General features: G+C 48.8%; 1 protein-coding gene across 1 annotated transcript in view; it reads left to right on the forward strand.

Moving 5' to 3' along the window:
- The window catches only part of LOC141201459 (uncharacterized), a 55,917-nt gene that overhangs the window by 12,922 nt on the left and 28,689 nt on the right, over window positions 1-14,306 (forward strand). The gene's annotated exons all lie outside the window — the stretch shown is intronic.

Below are 14,306 nucleotides of genomic sequence, written 5' to 3' on the forward strand. Positions count from 1 at the left end.
GGGCTGCAAACATAAATACGAAAAAAATAATTCAATTAGTGCTTTTTGTGTTCATTTAATTTTTATTTGAAGTCCATTTTTTTTATATACCTTGAAATTAAGCCCTACCCCATGGAATGAAGCCCTACCTACATGACATCTGAGAGCTACATGGATCCCGCTTGTGAGGTGCCTGTCCGTCACTACTATTCAGTTTTAGGGTCCACTCACTAAGCCATATATTCTCTCATGCAAGAGAATAGGGCCAATTATGCTAGACACTCGGCTCAAACTCTGTCAGAGCTTCAACTGAGTGTGATCCGATTCTCTCGCAGCACAGATATGGAGAAGATGGAGAACTTAATTTCTCCATCTTCTCCATAGTCTCTGTGAGTGTTCATCGGACTGCACTTGGATGACATCCGAGTGCAGTCCAATGTTTTACGTGCACCCGTAGACTTGTATGGGTGCACATGGTCCGAATATCGAATGAGATTATTTTCTCATGCCAATAATCGCAGATCTGCACTGTCCCATAGTATAACATAGGGCCGAGTCCTATCCGATAAAACATCACATAGCATTCGGCCGTGTTATACGACAGTGTGAGCGAGCCCTTAGAGTCAAGAAATATTTACATGCAGATGATGATATTACTCTCCAAGTGCATATTTTTTTAGGCGAGTTCATAGTAAATGCTTTGCATTTTTGACATGTGATCAACTAAAGAACAAGAAAGATTTAGGACCTCCCCTATACAGAAACGGAAAATAGTTTGGAGGACTTGCATGTCCTTTTTTATTTATTATAAGAAAATCATAAAAGATCCCGTTTTTTAACCATGCTGTGACTTTCTGCTGAGGGAGAGGGAGAGAGCTGCCCTATTCAGAGTCTGTAATAAGACCTGCTGACAAAAGTGTTGAAGATACAGTCTAATGTGAATTAACAATGAAAAAAAGTTAATTTCACAAATGGCTTGTATTTTTTTTAATACAAACTTTTTTTGTGTTTACAGCTCCTTTAAAGGGAATCTGTCATCAGGTTTTTGCCACCTAATCTGAGAGCAGCATAATGTAGGGTTAGAGGCACTGATTCCAGTAATGTGTCACTTACTGGGCTGCTTAGTGTTGTTTTGATAAAATCATTGATTTGTTAGAAGGTAATTGACTAGTAAGTTCTGTAGGACCCCACCCCCATCACTGATCAGTAGATTTCTGTGTACACTGAGCATGGGCAGAAAGCTGCCAATCAGTGGTGTGGGTGGGGCTATACAGAGCGCAGCATTCAGAGAGCTGCTAGATCTGCAGCAGATAAAACGGTGATTTTCTCAAAATGACAACAAGCAGCTGAAAAAGTGACACATCGCTGGAATCATGGTATCTGCCCCTATATTGTGCTGCTCTCAGATGGGGTAGCACAATTAATATTGTGCCAAATTAATTTCCCGTGAACTATCACATGATCTATCACAGGGGATCATGTGACATGTCACGTGATAAATCAGGTGTGTGGAGGGGGCCCGTGCCTTCTAAACTGCCCGGGGCCCTTGCTACTCTTAATCCACCCCTGGTGTCCACATTTGAAATTACCTACCATCGGACCACTTGAGCCAAATAGACGTGGACCAGTGTGTCCGCTACAGAAATTGACATGCTGCGGGTGAGTTTGGGTACATGGCCATGATCAGGAGCCGCTTGTTTATACAGCGTCAAACCCGCAGCATTCAGATGTTACACATAGTGGATGGGATCTCTAGAAATCCCATGTTCACTATGCGTGCATCAGAGGCTGCGGATCATCCATGGACACTGACATGGGGCGCGTCTTTCAGGACTGCAGCATGTCAAATTCTCTTGCGGAGTCGCTAGTCTCCGCAATATAAATTGGACTACTAGAAAGTATTGAATGCGGTAAATCCGCATGGTTCAGTTAACACATGCGGATTTACCTTAAAAAAAAACAACAAAACAATATATGCCTCACCATGCATTTAATCCATCCTGCTGTTCATATCTTCTGAGTTCAGACCCATAATGCCGTGACTCGTGGCCAGTATAAAGAGAAAGTGGGAAAAGTCTCCAATAAAAAATAATTCTCACTTTATTTGTGCAAAATATTAAAATATATAAAAGTCCGTGATAGCGGAGATGCAATCTCAAAGCGTTTCTGGCTTACGCACCTTAGTCAGTGATGATCACTGACCAAGGGCGTAAGCCAGAAATGCGTCGAGATTGTATCTCCGCTATCATGGACTTTTATATATTTTAATATTTTGCACAAATAAAGTGAGAATTATTTTTTATTGGAGACTTTTCCCAATTTCTTTTTATGCGGATTTACCTGTGTTCAATAGAACGCAGTGTTTTGGACACAGCAAAAAATATGCATCCAAAACGCTGCTACATCCGGATCATGGGCACAGAGCCTAAAATTTAAAAAAAAAATGGCGTGGGCTCCTGCGTCGTTTTTATAACCAGCAGAAGGAAAGCCGACCACTGCTATTAGTAGCTGGGGAAGGGGCCATTACCCAACAATGTTCCCTGGCTATTAATATCAGTCCACAGCTGTTTGTTTAGTCTTTATTGGCTAGATTACAGGGGGACCTCAGAAAAAAATAGGGGTCTCCCTATAAAAATCTAACCAGAAAAGGCTAAACAGATAGCTGCGGGCTGACAGTAATAGCCAGGGAAGGGGCCATGAATACTAGCCCCCTAAGCGGCCTTTAATATCACCCCTCAGCAGTCCCAGAAATGGCGCATCCATAAGATGCACCAAATCTGGTGTTTAGCCTCCGCTCTTCCCACTGCCCTGTAGCAGTGGCGAGTGGGGTAATGGGGTTGGGGTTCATGTCAGCCTTGTATTGCGGCTGACGTGAAGCCCAGATTAGTAATGGAGGGTGTCTATAAGACGCCCCCATTACTAACTGCGTAGTAGAGTGGTTGCCGCTTTATCAATAAATACACGGCCAGAATAAAGTATTTTAATGAAATAGAAAACACACGGTTCTAAAAATTTTTTTATTACACTCTCAGTCCCCGAATCCCTCGTCTCCTGAAAAAATACAACAAACAAACAACCATATCCCTCACCTGTCCGCCGCCATGATATAGTCCACGATTACCGTCAATGATTGTCCCTCAGCGATCCATGTCACTTCTATAGCAGCGACATCAGCAATCACTGATGTCACTACTGTAGAAGACAGCAATGTGTACTGACAGGGGTGTAAAATCACTTCTGTCAGTGTACATTGCTGCTGCAGGAGGTCACTGAGGTTCATCAGCTGAAGATCAGCTGATCAGCCCCGTTGAGCTTACCACCATGGGAACATTCTTGAGAATGTTCCTACGGTGAGGTCAAGTGACCGCAGGTCCATAGAGCGCAGTACACTGCTGGGAGCGAGCGTGCTCCCTGCAGTGTATCACCAGCCACCGGGAGGAGAACATCGCTGGGGGACATCGGGAGGACATCGGGGGCGCCAGACAGGTGAGTATAGTGTTTTTTTTTCTTTTTTTAACTACTGGTGGTTCCCTGCTCGGCTGAGGAGAACTACTGATCTCTTCAGCTGCGCCGCTGACACTGTTATGAGCAGGAACGGTGGTCGGATGAGAGGAGTAGTAGTCCTCCCCAGCCAACCTGGGTACCACTCACAGCGGGTTTCCGGAGCGTTTCAAGTCTATTGGTTTTAATTGAAACGCAGCAAATCCGCAGGTATAAATATTATACCTGTGGATTTTCTGCGTTTCAATTAAAGTCAATGGGCGGGAAACACTCCGGAAACTCTGGGCATAATGGTCATGCTGCGTTTGTTTCCGCAATGGTAATTTCCGCATCATGTGCACAGCATATCAGGATTACCATTGCAATAGCTGGTAGAGTGTTTTTGATGCGTTTTCGCACTGAAAAACTGCCGCAAAAACGCATTAAAAATGCTACGTGTCCACTTAACCTTAGTGTGTCAGCGTCACAAGGCACATCCGTCCCTCGGATAGGGATTGATGTACAACTAATCCCTTTTGTTATGAGAGTGGCAGTAGCCCTGGATGTTCTTTTATCCTGTGAAGGTGCTCAACTTTGCAACATTATTACATTCTTTCATTTTGAAACATGTTGCCTTTCATTTCAATGCAATTTTTTTCCAGCACTAATGAAATAACTGTGGTATGCTCTGTGAGTATAGTTGCATTTACTGGCAAATGTGATGCTGGGGACATTGTACCCCATATATATGAATTTATGACCCCCAGCTCTTTCAGCTGCTCGTATAACCCGGCCCTTTAATCCGGGCCCATTAACTCCCTCTCAGCACTATGTGTGCTGGAGCCTGCTTCTTCGGGTCCTACATCACCGAAGCTTGGTACTTCGGGGACACATACCTCCCATCCATGACCTGTCCGGAAGCCACCTTACAGTGCACAGATATGCACACCTCGTACATGCACGACTCCGCTCCGTACACCTCGTACACGCACGGCTCCGCTCCGTGCACCTCGTACACGCACGGCTCCGCTCCATACACCTCGTTCACACGCTGTTCCTCTCTGTACACCTCGTACATACACGGTTCCGCTCCGTACACCTTGCGCGCGCGCGGCTCCGCTCCGTACACCTCATACACACGCGGCTCCGCACACCTCGTACACACGCGGTTCCGCTCCGTACACACACGGCTCCCCTCCGTACACCTCGTAGACACGCGGCTCCGCTCCGTACACCTCGTACACACGCGGCTCCGCTCCGTACACCTCGTACACACGCGGCTCCGATCCGTACACCTCGTACACACGCGGCTCCGCTCCGTACACCTCGTACACACGCGGCTCCGCTCCGTACACCTCGTACACACGCGGTTCCGCTCCGTACACACACGGCTCCCCTCCGTACACCTCGTACACACGCAGCTCCGCTCCGTACACCTCGTACACACGCGGCTCCGCTCCGTACACCTCGTACACACGCGGCTCCGCTCCGTACACGCGCGGCTCCGCTCCGTACACCTCGTACACGCGCGGCTCCGCTCCGTACACCTCGTACACGCGCGGCTCCGCTCCGTACACCTCGTACACGCGCGGCTCCGCTCCGTACACCTCGTACACGCGCGGCTCCGCTCCGTACACCTCGTACACGCGCGGCTCCGCTCCGTACACCTCGTACACGCGCGGCTCCGCTCCGTACACCTCGTACATGCGCGGCTCCGCTCCGTACACCTCGTACACGTGCGGCTCCGCTCCGTACACCTCGTACACGCGCGGCTCCGCTCCGTACACCTCGTACACGCGCGGCTCCGCTCCGTACACCTCGTACACGCGCGGCTCCGCTCCGTACACACACGGCTCCGCTCCGTACACCTCGTATGCACGCAGCTCCGATCCTTACACACACGGCTCCGCTCCGTACACCTCGTACATGCGCGGCTCCGCTCCGTACGCCTCGCACACGCTCGGCTCCGCACCGTACGCCTCGCACACGCTCGGCTCCGCACCGTACGCCTCGCAAAAGCGCGGCTCCGCTCTGTACGCCTCGTACACGCGCGGCTCCGCTCCTTACGCCTCGTACACGCGCGGCTCCGCTCCGTACGCCTCGTACACGCGCGGCTCCGCTCCGTACGCCTCGTACACACGGCTCTGCTCCGTACACCTCGTACACGCGCTGCTCCGCTCCGTACACCTCGTACACACGCGGCTCCGCTCCGTACACCTCGTACACACACGGCTCTGCTCCGTACACCTCGTACACACGGCTACGCTCCGTACACCTTGTACACACACGGCTCTGCTCCGTACGCCTCGTACACGCGGCTACGCTCCGCACGCCTCGTACACGCGGCTCCGCTCCGTATACCTCGTACACACGTGGCTCTGCTCCGTACACCTCGTATACACGCGGCTCTGCTCCGTACACCTCGTACACGCGGCTCTGCTCCGTACACCTCGTACACACGCGGCTCTGCTCCGTACACCTCGTACACACGCGGCTCTGCTCCGTACACCTCGTACACACGCGGCTCTGCTCCGTACACCTCGTACACACGCGGCTCTGCTCCGTACACCTCGTACACACGCGGCTCTGCTCCGTACACCTCGTACACACGCGGCTCTGCTCCGTACACCTCGTACACACGCGGCTCTGCTCCGTACACCTCGTACACACGCGGCTCTGCTCCGTACACCTCGTACACACGCGGCTCTGCTCCGTACACCTCGTACACACGCGGCTCCGCTCCGTACACCTCGTACACACGCGGCTCCGCTCCGTACACCTCGTACACACGCGGCTCCGCTCCGTACACCTCGTACACACGCGGCTCCGCTCCGTACACCTCGTACACACGCGGCTCCGCTCCGTACACCTCGTACACACGCGGCTCCGCTCCGTACACCTCGTACACACGCGGCTCCGCTCCGTACACCTCGTACACACGCGGCTCCGCTCCGTACACCTCGTACACACGCGGCTCCGCTCCGTACACCTCGTACACACGCGGCTCCGCTCCGTACACCTCGTACACACGCGGCTCCGCTCCGTACACCTCGTACACACGCGGCTCCGCTCCGTACACCTCGTACACACGCGGCTCCGCTCCGTACACCTCGTACACACGCGGCTCCGCTCCGTACACCTCGTACACACGCGGCTCCGCTCCGTACACCTCGTACACACGCGGCTCCGCTCCGTACACCTCGTACACACGCGGCTCCGCTCCGTACACCTCGTACACACGCGGCTCCGCTCCGTACACCTCGTACACACGCGGCTCTGCTCCGTACACCTCGTACACACACGGCTCTGCTCCGTACACCTCGTACACACGCGGCTCTGCTACATCCACACTGTAAACCCCTCCTGACCCCACACATAAACTTCAGCTCATCCAGCACCATGACAACCAGCACAGCAGAGTCCTGCATCCACTGAGGCCCCTGATCATGTGACCCCTGACTCCTCCCTCCTGTGACCTCATCACAGCTCCTGTGCGCACAGAGCAGCCATATATGTGGTGTAGTGATGGGTAAAATGCGATTTTTTGGTGAGCCGGCTCTTTTGGCTCCGAAAATGGCTCATTTCCTATTACCTTTGGCTTTAAATTTGAAGCCAAATTCTGGTATGTTTTAACCCATGATTGTATACCTTTTAGTAAAAATCTACACATGTGCCAATTTATGACATAAAACAGAATAGTTTCCAGAATAACCAGATTTTATATTATTTGCTGTAAAAACTTTAACAAACACAAAATGAACATGCAAAATACCAACAAGATCCTAATTATCAGTGCCACATTTTAAAGCTACCTTCACACTTGGTGAGTTCGCTGTGGGCTGTCTGCTGCAAACAGTCTGCAGCAAAACTGCAGTGTCAAATGTGGCATCTGCATCCAGGCGGATTTAGATAAGGAATTTGCTGCGGAATTCACCCGTCCATTGACTGCAATGAATTTCGCATATCGGATATTCTGCACTTATTCACATGCTGCTGCTGAAGCCAATTTCGCACCTCATGTCAGATTCTGAATTTTTCCACGAAGTGAGAATGTGTTTTGGAAAGAAACCATTGCCACTGTTGGCTTCTGTAAATGCCATGGCATGTCCACGCTGATGATCTGCATGGAAACTCCGCTGCAAATCCACAAAGTGTGAAGGCAGCCTAAAATTGTCTTTAGGGCCCATTGGATAGATAAACTAAGTGCCATAGCTTGGATGGACTGATTCAGTTTATTTCTTCTGTTATTATCTGTTTTGGAAAATACTGTTTTTTTGGTGTCCCATCAAGGACCAATGTCTTTTGCCATCACTAATATAATGTCATTAAAGGGGTTGGATCACATGGGCATTAGTGCCATTAATTGAAGAGAACTTTTTAAAATAGGTATATTCTCCATATACTTATTTTAAAAATTCTGCTTCAATCCTGCTGGTATTCCATAAAAACCTATGTAACTGTTTACATGGGTTTCCATGGAAGTTGTCCTGTGCCGGAGCCCTATTCAGCAAAAGACACACAGGATGCGACCATGTTGTCGGCCAGCGCTCGCTGACTGACCGCATGGACCATGCAGCACCCGAGCCTGCGATCCAGTGATGCTCCATCCAGCCATGGTATGTTTGCAGAGGAGATCCTTATCTGCCCTGCCCATATGCATCGCTGGATCATTTGTTCTCTTCCATTCAAGTGAATGAGAGAGAACAAGGGACGCACATTTACATCCGCTGTTTCTCCCTCGCTCAGCGAGGATTTACAAGCTGGCGGTAAATAACTATAATCAGGCTAAATCCAGATGTCAGTGTTCCTTTAATAAAGTGCCTGACTGCTGCTTGCTTGTCACAGATTGGAGGGGGCTGTGAGTCAGTGCTATGTGCGGCAGCAGGAGGAGCAGGCATTCTCAGTCTCCTGGATAAGATCAGAGTGACTACTGCCGGGAGGGGCGGGGCCAGAGGGGAGGCAGGGGCGGGGCCAGAGGGGAGGCAGGGGCGGGGCCAGAGGAGAGGGAGGGGCGGGGCTGTGAGTCAGTGCTATGTGCGGCAGCAGGAGGAGCAGGCATTCTCAGTCTCCTGGATAAGATCAGAGTGACTACTGCCGGGAGGGAGGGGCTGGGAGGGGCGGGGCCAGAGGGGACTGACTGTGGAACGTGAACTGGCAAAGAGCCGTTTAAATTTCAGTTGGCTCCCTGCCAGGAGCCGACTCATGATTCACTATAAAGAGCCGGCTCTTAGAGCCGGCTCGTTCAGGAGCTACCCATCACTACTGTGCGCACAGAGCAGCCATATATGTGGTGGCAGCTCTGCAGGTGGAGGTATGTGGAGACCCCATTACTGGGCGCAGGGGGCATTAACCCCTTCAGCACCGAGACTCTTTTGGGGTCTTGTGTTGCCCCTTTATAAGAATCATAAGGTTTTTGTTCTGTTTCCTGTAATAGATACATACGACCCAACTATGGAGACAGGAAGGGAGGAAACGTATTGTTCTCATAGTACAGGGCCCCTTTACTGACCCCACAGTGTAATGCCCCCATTATGCCCCTTATGCAGGATGTATGATGCCCCCACACAGTGTAATGCCCCCATTATACCCCTTATGCAGGATGTATGATGCCCCCACACAGTGTAATGCCCCCATTATGCCCCTTATGCAGCATGTATGATGCCCCCACACAGTGTAATGCCCCCATTATGCCCCTTATGCAGTATGTATGATGCCCCCACACAGTGTAATGCCCCCATTATGCTCCTTTTGCAATATGTATGATGCCCCCCACACAGAGTAATGTTCCTACAGTACCACCATCCCCCCACACACAGTATAAAGTTCCCATAGTATCGCCTGAGGTCCTGCAGTTGGAATAAGTCCTGAGGTTTTACAGTTTGAATACTCCCTCCGGCAATGGTTTTCCCTCTGCCTGCTCCCCTACATGTAGACCCTCGAGCATGTATACATGCATGTAGGGGAGCAGGCCTTACTAGATATCGAGGCTTTGTACAGTAATATACCGCATGAGGATGGTATCAGAGGAGTAAGACGTTTATTGAAATCAAGATCAATAGAGTGTAGCAGACATAATGACTTCATGGAGGATCTTCTAAAATTCACTCTTACTCATAACATCTTTCTTTTTGACAGGAAGTACTTACCCAAGCTCAGGGGTACTGCGATGGGGAGCCCCTGTACCCCCTCATCTGCTAACCTATTCCTGGGCTGGTGGAAGGAAACCACAATATTCAGGGATGATAATAAGTGGTGGCGTCCATATATTGGGGCATGGGATAGATATATTGACAACATTTTTATCATCTGATCAAGGACGAGTGAACAATTTCTTGAATTTGTCAGGGAACTCAATATCCATAGAGTAGGCCTTAGATTTACATCAGAGTTTAAGTATTACCAGTTGCCTTTCCTGGATGTACCAATCAAGAAAGAACGGGATGGGAGCCAGGGCTATGGAGTCGGTAAGCGAAACCTTCGACTCCTACGCCTCAATTTCCATGACACCGACTCCCTCATACATGGCTCATTTTAAGTGATAAATTTACGGTGGGGCACATTTTGCTCAGCTAAAAGCCTAGACCCTTAGATCAGGACTAGGACAGACATTTATAGGACATTTCATAACTTTCCCAAATTCTTATGAAAAAATATTCCTCACAAACTACATTGAACTACTGTACCCAATTTATTTATTTTAGGAGTCGGAGTCGGTCCATTTTATACCGACTCCATCAATATGGGCACCGACTCCACGACTCCGACTCCACTGCCCTGGATGGGACCCTAGGGACACTCATCTACCATAAACTATTAAAGTGGGATAGCAACCACTCCAGCCTCCTAAAAAAAAAAAAAACAAGCATTATCCAAGGGCCAATTTTTACAGTTGAGAAGAAACTGCTCTAGTGTCACAGATATTAATAAAGAGGCGATAGACATAAACACCAGATTCAAGGAAAAAGGTACCCACAGTACATTTTGGATTCCGCACGATTGTTTGCAGAAAAACAGGAGAGAGACACTCCTCAATACCTAACCAAGAGAGCAAGAAAAATATGGGATGACATAAGTAATAGGAACTTGTGACAATCAGAGTGACCATATCTTTAATATCTTCAGAAAACACTAGGATGTACTTGTGGCTGAGCAGGACCTGAGGGTGCTGTGGGATCTATTCCCACAATAACTTTCAGAAAGGGTTGGTCAATTAGGGACTGTTTAGTGCATAGTTTCTATAAAAACCTGCACCGAAGCGGACATGGCTGGATAGAAGAATCTGTGGTTTCTTTAGTTGTGGAGAAAGTTGTACATGTAATTGGATGAGACCATGTAAATCTTTCTCGCGTTCCTCTACAGGTGAAACCTTTTTCCAGAGGGATTATTCCAACTGTAAAGCCTCACAACTTGTATATGTGGCCACATGCACCTGCCTCCTAGATTATGTATGCACGACCAAGAGGCAGTCTAGGAGGAGTGTAGGGTGGCATTTGGGCGAAATACCCCATGGTCGGGACACCCCATTAGTAAGACACATGAACAGTGCACATTGAGGTGAAACAAGTGACATCTCATTTTGCATCATTGAGGTGGTTAAACCCAATGTGAGAGGGGGTGATCTCAATAGATGTATCCTCAAAAAGGAAAGCGAGCCCCTACGGGACTGAATGAGCAAATTTCCTATGCTTGTTTTGTATGCATACTGCCCCATTCTGGATTACATTTTTGGATTTTATTCTCTCCCCATTGCTACTCAGTTCCCTGTGAATGAGGTTCACATTGTTTTACTTCATCAAGAGATCTGAGCTTCTATATCAGAATTATTTCTTATCAGTTATATCCCACTTATACTATTTAGTAACTAACAAGTGTGGTGATCCTTGTGTATCTCTAATTATGCAATAGGGCTCAAATATGACCATTTAGGAATATTCTGTGGGCCACCATCTCATATTTTTTGTAGTGATAAAGTAGATCTACGTGCCTATTGCATGATGGGAGGATGTGCAATACTTGTTTTTAGTCTCCCATGATACTGATCTCAGAAAGAGGATTTTTCTGTTGGAATGCAATCCAATACCATATGCTCAGGTGTGGAACGCAGACATCTGGGCATGTGCATTTGTGGACAATGATCTTGGATGTGCTCCGTCGTGGAATGATAACTACGGGCATGCGCAGTCACAGGTATGAGTGGCGCGGAGGCAATCAGTTTATCTGGCGTTTCAGTGTAAAGCACGTCACTTCCGGACATGCACACTAGGGGATGGACATTATCGAACCTCTAGCTCATGAGAAGTAGCGTAGGCGCGGTACAGTATATCCTGTGACAATTCACCTCTAGGAATTGGAATGGGCCTCCTAGTCTGGGGTTTTGGATGAAGTGGGATATTTAAACATGGACACCTGACTATTAGGCACACTATGCTGAACATCATGAATTATCATCCCTGTATCAAGCCTCCTAATGAACCTGTTGGGGAAACGCTTTGTGGCGGATTATTGAAACATTCTGTGAGTACCATACCCTTTCCTTTATACATATTGTAGGGGTTTTACTCACTTGGGCACAACGGGAGGAAAACAGGAGGCATGTTCCTTTAAAAGTTCATGTGGGTTTATTGCTTCATAAACCCAGAAGCCAAACAGAAAAGAAAATAGCCTTTAGATCAGACAAAGTAAATGTCCTTAGCATGTTTCTGCTCAGCCAGGCTTGTGTGGCACACAAGCTGGGGTAGTGTCCAGTGTCCTGGCTTGGTCTGAAACAAACATACACAGGAGGCCATCTACCTCCAAACACATAGACCATGTGCCAAACAACAGCCTTCATTTTAACCACACCCAGAGGTGAGGTAAGTGGGTTGCTGGACCCGCCCATTCTCTCCCAGCTATCCGTAACCCGGCTCCCAGGTGCACCAAACAATCCTCTTAGTGCTTATGTGCCCTAGAGAAACACTCCGGGTTACATCACATAGACCAGCCATCTCTGTGACACATACCTCCCATCGACTACGTGACCAATAGCCACCTTACATATCTCCCCCCTCTGCCTAAAGTTGTGGGACTTGGCACCTTCTACTACCAGACAGGGGATTCTCGAGAGGGCATGGACATTACCATGTAGCTTCCATGCTCTATGTTCTACATGGAAGTAGAAGTCCTGTAGGGCTAAAAACAAGAGGGTGACCCCTCATCCATTCCAGTGGGGCATAGTCGGATACTATCTAAATTTTCAACCTAACAGATAGTACCGTAAAGTGTCCACCGCCCACTTTATAGCCCACAGCATTCCTTCTCTATGACCTAATAATTTTTCTCACAGGATGACAGCTTTCTACTCAGGTAGAGGACAAGGTGCTCCTCCCCGTTTATCTCCTGGGAAAGGACTGCTCCTAAACCGACATCTGAGGCATCTTTCTGGAGTATAAACTCTTTCTTGAAGTCCGTGGCAACCAGGACCGGTTGATTACACAGAGCCAGTTTCATCTCTTGAAAGGCCGTCTCCGCCTCTGCCGTCCACTTGGCCATGGCTGGTTTTGTCCCTTTAAGGAGGTCAGTCAGGGGTGCGGCCATCATGGTGAAGTTTGGGATGAATTTCCTGTAGTATCCCACGATTCCCAGGAAGGCTCTGACTTGCTTTTTCGACAGCTGTCTATGCCAATTTTGGATTGCTTCTACTTTAGTAATTTTTTTTTTTTTTCTCGTCTCTACCCACTACATATCCTAGGTACTTGGCTTCTTCTTTCCCCATGCTACATTTCTTCTGGTTTATTGAAAACCCCACCTTCCTCAAAGCATCAAACACAGCCTGGATTTTTTCCAGATGACTCTACCAGTCTGGACTGAAGATAATAATATTGTCCAGGTATGTTGCGCCATATTTCTTATGGGATGCAAGGATGCGATCCATGGCTCTCTGGAAGGTTGCAGGGGCCCCCTGCAGTCCAAACAGCATCCGGACATACTGGAAGCATTCGTCAAGTGTAGAAAATGCAATTTTCTTTGTCTACCTGTGCCATGGGGATCTGCCAATATCCCTTCGTCAGATCCAAGGTGGTTATGTGCCTTGCTGGCCCAAGCCTATTGATCAGCTGATCGACGCATGGCATGGGATATGTGTCAAATTTGAAGACCTCATTCAACTTCCGATAGTCGTTTCAGAATCTCCACTCACCATCGGGATTTTGGACCAAGACGATCGGGCTCGACCAACCGCCTTTGGATTCTTCAATGACACCGAGCTTCAGCATACAAGCTACCTCTTTGGAGATCAACTCTCTTTGGGCCTCAGGTATTTGATAGGGCTTCAAGTTTACCCGCACATGAACCTCCGTCAGAACCTCGTGTTCTATGATACTTGTGCATCCCGGCAATTGCGAGAACAGATCCCGTTTCTTCTGCATCAACTCCCAACACTGCTGTTTCTGGGCCTTTGTTAGCGTTTCCACTATTGCGACTCTTCCAACATCACCTTCTGGCTTGCCCAGCAAGCATGGAGCTTCCACAGCCTCTCTGTCTTGCCACAGCTTGATATCTGGTGCACCTTACGTCGTCCCGGTTGATGAACCTTGTAGTTCACTTCACCCACTTTTTCCACCACCTCATGCGGCCCTTGCCACTTGGCCAAGAACTTACTTTCCATCGTAGGAATTAGCACGAGGACTCGGTCTCCCGGATTGAATTGCCTCACTCTGGCTAACTGGTTGTAGACTCTGGCATGAGCTTCTTGTGCCTGGAGGAGATGTTCTTTTACAATGGGCATCACCTTCGCAATCCTCTCCTGCATCAGAGCAACGTTCTCGATGACGCTCTTGTGGGAGGTGACCTTGGCTTCCAAGGTTTCCTTT

The sequence above is a fragment of the Phyllobates terribilis genome, unplaced genomic scaffold (assembly GCF_046119375.1).
Source record: "Phyllobates terribilis strain yellow unplaced genomic scaffold, ASM4611937v1 Scaffold_116__1_contigs__length_5312468, whole genome shotgun sequence".
NCBI lineage: Eukaryota > Metazoa > Chordata > Amphibia > Anura > Dendrobatidae > Phyllobates > Phyllobates terribilis.